Source organism: Psammomys obesus, unplaced genomic scaffold (assembly GCF_907164565.1).
Source record: "Psammomys obesus unplaced genomic scaffold, mPsaObe1.curated_primary_1811, whole genome shotgun sequence".
NCBI lineage: Eukaryota > Metazoa > Chordata > Mammalia > Rodentia > Muridae > Psammomys > Psammomys obesus.
In genome coordinates, this window is record NW_026591086.1 from 29,418,580 (window position 1) to 29,426,745 (window position 8,166).

Genomic DNA, 8,166 nt, shown 5'->3' on the forward strand with positions numbered 1-8,166 from the left:
AAGAATGCAAATAGATCCACATCTATCACCCTGTGCAAAACTTCAGTCTAAGTAGATTAAAGCTCTAAACATAAATTCAGATACACTGAACCCGATACAAGAGAAAGTGAAAAATAGCCTTGAACAAATTGATATGTGAGACAATTTCTGGAACAGAAAACCAATGGTATGAGTGCAAGATCAATAATTACTAAATAATATCTCATGAAACTGAAAAGCTTTTGTAGGACAAAGGACCATGTTACTAGGACAAATTGGCAGCCTATAGAATGAGAAAAGATTATTAGCAACTTCACCTCTGACAGAAGGGTAGTATTCAAAATATATAAAGAATTCAAGAAGCTAGGCATCAACAAACCAAAAAATCCAATTAAAAATTGGGGCCCAGATATAAACAGAATTCTCGAAATGGAATCTCCAATGGCTGAAAAGCTCTTAAAGAAATGTTCAACATCCTTAGCCATTAGGGAAATGCAAATCGAAATGACTCTGAGATTTCATCTTACACCTGTCAGAATGGCTAAGATCAAAAACACACAAGTGAAGGCAGATGCTTATGAGAACTGGACCAAGGGGAACCCTCCTCCATTGCTGGGAGGAGTGTACACTTGTATAACCACTTTGGAAATCAAGTTAATGGTACTCAGAAAATTGGGAATAGTTCAACCTCAAGAACCAGATATACCACTCCTGGGCATATACACAGAGGATGCTTCATCCTACCAAAGACACTTGTTCAACTATGCTCTTAGCAGCTTTATTCATAATAGCTAAAAACTATATACCCTGTAGATGTCTCCGAACCAAAGAAAGGGTAAAGAAAATTTGGTATATTTACATAATGGAGAATCACTAATTTAACACTCTTAAAAAATAATATGAAATCTGCTGGCAAATGGATGGAACTAGAAAATATCATCCTGTGTGAGTTAATCCAAATCCCGAAAGACAAACATGGTATGTGCTCACTTATAAGCAGATATTAGCTGCAATTAAAGGATAATTATGCTACATTCCACATACCTAGAGAGTCTAAGTACAGGGAGGGTTTCAGGGAGAGACCCAAAGAGCTTCCTAGGAATGGAAAATAATTTTTTAGGTAGACTGAGAACACGTAGGAATAGGAACAGGAGATAACAATTGGGGGGGGGTAGAAGGTGAGAGTAGGGAATCAGGGGCCATTTCAGGGGCAAGGTAGAAACCTCATGCAATAGAAACCCCCATGAAGATGACCCTAGCAAAGACTCCTAGTAATGTGATATAGGGACTCTGATCTGGTCATCTTCTTAACCAGGCTAGACTTCCAGTGGAGTGATTGGGACATCAAGCCCGCCACAAAAAAAAAACGTTGATCCTCAATTTGTCTAACATGTAAGATGTTCTGGGTTAAAGATGGGACAGAATTCGTGGGAGTGACCAAACAATAATTAATCCAACTTGAGACCCATGCAATGAGAGGGTCCATACCTAAGCCTGACACTGCCCGAAAGGTCAGAAACCAGAGGCTGAGTAACCCAGAGACATGGGATAAAACCAAAAACAGTTATTAAAAAAATCATTGAAATGGTTTTTAATGGTACTCAGCTATACTTGTAAGCTAGAGCCTAGCATAATAGTTACCAGAGAGGATTTATCCAGCACATCCACATTGGCATACTCTTATCTGATTATGACTTCAGCTTCAAGAACCTGCCTTCTTTTGCAGAATTCCTTGACCCACATCACTCACGTGCAAATTTCCACACAGGGACATACAAAACTATCCATAACAAAAAATGTTAAAAATATTTGGCAGTCTGGGAAACATGGAGTAATGGACCCATAGATGATTATTTAAATACATTGTACATATTACCAAAGAATAAACAAATAATAACCTTACAACTGTCACCATTTAAAAAATAGTTTTTATTTAGATCCCTTAAAAGAGCAGGAAACCATACACCCACTCTATGAATATGTAACTATTTATATTTGTATATGCTCTAAATCATATGATAACTGTTTTTATAATATTCATCAAACTCATATGTTTACTTATATTATTCAAAATGAAGATATCAAAAATTTTATAATGTTGACAAATTAAATTTTCTCTGGGTATAATATATGCTCACTATAGCAAGATTACAAGAATCACATTTGTAGGCTCTATGGTAAGAAACAGCCTAAATATTTTTCAAATATCGATGCAATCAAACCCTCTGAGATGTCAGCACTCTGGCTCTGCACCCAGAGAAAAGCTTGCACTCCCCCGTCTGTAATTTATTTTCTCAAAGGATCATGAGTGACTCAATTCACTTTCTCATACTTAAAAATTATGTATCTGTTACCTGCTGCAGAGGGACTATGTCTCATGCAAAAAAATAATTACAGTTGGGGGAACAGTCTTTGCACAATGATAGAGCCTTTGTTATTTATCTGCATTGTTCCATAACAGTAGTAGAACGAATTTAAATAAAGTTAGGGCTGCAATTATTTATTGTTATCTTTTTGGATTTTTTTTTACCCTGGTAACAAAGAAGATTAAACATAATCAGTTCCAGCTGGAAACACTTCTACAGTACGTCAAGGACAATAAGTTCACAAATTGACTTTACCTGATACTCATGTGGTATATGAAAAGAATCAGGCAAAGGGGAATTTAATTAGTGTCTCATAGTAGGAATAAATAGCAAAAAAAGATTGACTGCTGATTGCATTGAAAATGAGTAGCATGCATAGTTGTCAACTACTGAACAGAAGCGGTCTGTTAGAAACTCTTCAGTCACAGAAATTTTTATTTTATTGCGTTATTTCATGTGGAGTCTATCTTGCATATAATTTCAAGCATAAAGAGAAAGTGTAATTTTATTATAGTTATAAATATGCAGACTTGTTGTTACCTGAAGTGATATTATAACAGGCATTTTTACAAAAAATCTGAAAGATAGGAATGCTAAGTAAAAGTCATTAATTCAAAGAATCAAGTGGAAGAAATAGCTTCTCCAAAAAGAATGGGTGGGTTTTGTTGGGGAGGGAGGGGAAAAGGAGGGGCCTTTCCTTTGAAAACTACCAGACACAGACTTAAAACATTTAAAACAAAAAAAAAAGTGAAAATTTGCATTGAAAAGAATAATGTATGTATTTTCTAGGAGCAACATTGAACTTGGATAAGGATTCATTCTTTATGCTGTGATATAAGGGTGGAGTTATAAAACTGTTTCAGAGGAAAGTTACATTGAAAGATCATAGATAATAAGTCAACCAATTTATGATAGACATTTTAAGTAAAAAATTATATGAGAAAATATATAAAAATACAGAAAAATTTACTAAAAATTCCTCTTGTACTGATGTGATAAGAAAGGTGCTTTCCAGGGTCTTTTCTGAGACTGACACTCAACCAAGGACCATGCATGGATATAACCTAGAACCTCTGCTTGGATGTAGCCCATTGGTTTCCCATACTGAGGGGAACAAGGATTATTTCTAACAGGAACTCAATGACTGGCTCTTTGACCTCCCCACCCCTCCAAGGGAGGAGCAGTCCTGTTAGGCCACAGAGGAGAGCATTGCAGCCAGTCCTGAAGATACCTGATAAAACAGGGTCAGATGAAAGGGGAGGAGGTCCTCCCCTCTCAGTGGACTTGGAAAGGGGCAGGGAGGGGATGAGGGAGGGAGGGTGGGATTGGGAGGGAATGAGGGAGGGGGATACAGCTGGGACACAGAGTTAACAAAATGTAACTAATAAGAAAAATAAAAAAAATAAAAAAAGAAACGTGCTTTCTTTTTAATGTTTTTGTTTTTTGAGACTTTCTACCATTTATTTTGATCATATTCTTTTCTCTCTGCTCAGTGCTTCTAGAGCCTCTTCTATAACCCTTCCCACCTAATTTCACTTTTGTTCTCTATTTAAACAAACAAACAAACAAGTAGCACTGCCAATAACAACATCAACAAAAGAAGGACACATATGCACACAAAATAACACAGTCCGATTTGTATTGGGCACCTACTCCTGATGATGGGGCCTGCCCTGGAATGTGGTTGCTAAACACAGTGTCACTCAGTTGAAGAGAACTGATTTTTATTGTCTCGGCATATATCAGTTGTGCACAGCTTCTTGGCTAGGTATAAAAGTTTGTGCCAAGCTGGGTTTATGTCAGGACTGAGTTTATGCTGGTCTTATGTGTGTTCTCACAGCCTTTGTGAATTTGTATATGCATCTGTCTGCTGTTTTTGTGAACACACCTAGAACCACTTACTCCTTCAATCTTCCAACCCCCATCTTCTGGTACACTCCTGATTGTTGAGTGAAGGGGTTTCCTATATGCATCCAATTTAGTGTTGTGGACTTCAAAGTCCTTCCACTCTCTGCCAGCTGTCCTATTTTGGTTATTTGTGTTAACTGCTGTCTACTTATCAAATAAAATTGAACAATACTGATTTAGGAGTATATCATAAATTCGTTACTAGTGAATCTATTGAGCAGCAAAAGAGTAACTGGTTTTCACCTAGAGCTTTCTCATACTCACGGCCTCTATTATCTGCACACACACACACACACACACACACACACACACACATGCCCTCCAGGCACACTCACATGCACACCACATTAACACAACCTGATGAATCTGCTTAGCATTTTTTTTTTTTTTATGGCTAACTACTTCGTATTGCATTATCAGTTAGGGGACACCTTTATGAGGAAGACTAATCAACTTTTTCAGAAGTTGATAGTTGCCAATACTTCTTTGTCTATGGGTGAGTTTCATTTTGCCTACCATGAGCTTTTAACCACTGAGCTCTCCAACCTCAGAAGACGTAATTGTCATTAAGTAACTAACAATAGAACTTTTTTAAGCACAACCTCATACGGATTGAATTTCATGTTACGTTATAGGCCAGTAACTAAGATTACAGGAAGATGCATGAAGTAACTAGTAACTCTTCAAAAATCTAAACTCTTCTCATTTTGAAATTCTCCTTTCTGCCAGTATAAAATTGATACAGTAGAAAGATATCATTAAAAGGAGGTTTTGGAATTCATGACGATAAATGCATTTTATTTGTCAAAATTCAGGAAAAAGAACACACAGAGAAAATATGTTTAGGATATTAAGATTACTAGTGACATTCTCATAATCAGCCAAATTTTAGGAGTAAGTGTTAACAATAGATGCTAACGCGCAGTGCCAAAATTGAAGATATTTATTTTAATAATATTTATTTTAAATATTTTGAAATATTTATTTTATAAATATTTTATAAACATTTATAATATTTATTTTAATATTTTGAAAACTTTTTCACTGTGAAGTCAATCAAACCATGTGGAAGCGTTACTAATGAGGCAGATACCGCAAAGTCACTAAACATCTTTAAGTAAAGTTTAGCCACATTAATGGGAATGGTAGGAGAGCTAATTTGTGGACTAGATATTTCCTCCAATCATCACAACATCTTTTCGGTCTCATCACATAGAATTTTACAGAGGCTCCCAGTTTCTAGATAACGAGCAGTTTCGATGACAATCCTTAATCTTTCTGTCTACCTGAAGCCCTTAGATCTTTTGTTAAGGAACTGTAAAGTGCGTTTCAAAAAGCCTGATTTGAAACTAGCCCATGACTTAAAAAAAATAAAAGCTATACACAATAGGCAAACCAAACTAACATTTAAAGTGATTTGCTTGTACTTTTCACTGAACATCACTGACATGGTGTTCAGGCATTTCATGGAGGCTGGCTGGGTGGCCTACGTCTCCTTTGGGCCTTATACCGGAAAGCTGGTCTCCATTGTAGATGTTATTGATCCAACAGGGCATTCGTGGATGGTCTATGCACATGAATGAGGAGACAGGCCATGCTGTCAAGTGTATGCTTCTCACTGACTTCATCCTCAGGTTACTACACACTGCCCACCACAAGTATTTACAGCAAAGCCTGGGAGAACGCAGACATCAATACGAAAAGGGTCGCCACAGGATGGGCCAAGAAGATCGATGCCAGAGAAAGGAAAGCCAAGATGACAGATTTCGATCGTTTCAAAGTCATGAAAGCAAAGAAAACGAGACACAGAATAATCAGGACAGAAGTCAAGAAACTTCAAAAGAGCCGCTATCCTGAAAGCTTTTCCCAAAAAAGCACCTGTTGCTAAGGCTGCCGTTGTGGTAGCTGCATCAGCAGTAACTGCTGCCAAAGCTGAAATCCCAGCCTAGAAAGTAACAAGACCAGGCCAGAAGGCCCCTGCCCAGAAGCTGCAGCTCAGAAGGCAGCGCCGCCTCCTGCCAAAGGTCAGAAGGGTCAGAAGGCCTCAGTTCAGAAACCACCAGCTCCAAAGGCAGCTGGCAAGAGAGCTTGGGGTTGTATAGGGAATAAAGCTTTTTTTGACATATTGAAAAATAAAAATAAATAAAAACATAAAGTGATCTGCTTAACATCTATGATCAAGTTTCTCAGTTTCTAAACATCTAGTAGACAACAGACTGTTAGTAGTTCAGAAAAGGCATTTTTAAGTGCAAAATCAGTTTGCTTCGTAGACAAAAGTTAAACTTTGACTTTCTGTTTTACTTACATAGGAAATCAGCAAAATTGTCATTAAAAACATCAATAGTTATGTAGAAAAACATATATTTCAAAACCAAAAGTAATTCTAAAAGGTAATGGTGCAAAAGAAGAATAATGAAAATGAACTTTTTAAAAATCAGGTCAAACATGGAATTTTCTGAAATTGAAATGTATGTTTATAAAATTTTAACATTTCTTAGAAAAAGAAAAATTGTAGTTATTCAACTATTTATATAGCTTTATTCTTCAGATGTACAATTAAAAATAAGAGTAAAGTTAAGCTCTTTTGATGCCTCAGGTTTAAAAGAAGATGCTCATTTTTTCCTACAGAAACAATTTTCTTATCTATACAGGCAATGTAATGTCTACCAAATTCATTAGAACTAAAGCACATGTTTTGATAAGTAAACCAGGACAGTAAAAATTATTTTTCATATACTATGTTATTAATTCTGCCATAATTCATTTAGATGAACACATTTTTGAGTATTTATACTGAGCTCTAAGCATATAAAGCTGGAAAACACAGCCACCACAGGGAATTTAAGCGTGACCCATCATCTACAACAGGAAATTTTGTTGAACTCCATTTTGGTTGACATTTTAGTTTTTTCCCATGTAAGAAAAAAATGTTGAATATTAATATTTACTATTGATTTTTCTTTTAGTTAAGCAGCGGTCGGTTACTCCTAAACCATCTGTATACACAAATCACCACACAGAGATTAATATTTATTTAATTAACTCAGAGCACAATGCTGGGCAATAGTTACTTCAACCTAAACCTCCAAGCCCACATAGTTTCCTCCCATTCATATTTTACACATTATACTTGCTTTTAATCATATCTTAAGTCCGGTTTATCTCTCCTCCTGGTTCCAAGTCTTCTCCTACTGATCTTTACCCTTCGATCCTCCCTTCACTTCCTTCTCCTCCCCTCCAGACTAGGGTGTCCCACCCTATTCTCTCCATTGCACAGCATTGGCTAGTTGCTTTATTGAAAATACAGAGAATAAACGGTGGCATGTTTACAGAAACTTGAGACAGGTGATGCTTAGAATAAACATCACAACGCAATGTCTGGATTGAAACCAGATGGTGGGGTAGAGAAATCAGCATTTGAATAAACAAGGGTAAATTGTATGCATTCCACAAGAACATTATACCAACAAAATATGCTGACCTTAAAATCACATTTACATTTTTTCATTAGTTTCTCATATCCCTAAGGCACATAGACTGTGGTTGACAACTACTCAATTAACATTGGTTTTATACAGAACATTCACACAAAAACAGAGGCAAATCTGTACTGGTAGTAAGTGCCTGGCTAGGCACCGTTATAAATGTTTTCTGAACAATGTACTCCAAGTGCACACAGATACAGTAACTGTAGCTGGGAAATGTTTGGAACTTGTCCAGTGAAAGAAATTATTAAACATCTTGGATAGATTGACCTGCAAGATTGCTCTTATCATACCTACCAGTTAAAGAAGTAATGGCCTCTTCGAAAACTAAAATTACAAATATATTCATTCCCCCGTTCATATATTTTTCTAATATGCACATTCAGTAATTCCTACTTTGAACATGTGTTTTATTATATGTGAATAGT

General features: G+C 36.4%; 1 pseudogene; it reads left to right on the forward strand.

The window, feature by feature from the left end:
- The first annotated feature begins 5,701 nt into the window (after nucleotides 1–5,701).
- On the forward strand, nucleotides 5,702–6,399 carry LOC129678924 (60S ribosomal protein L14-like; annotated as a pseudogene).
- The last annotated feature ends 1,767 nt before the right edge of the window (nucleotides 6,400–8,166 follow it).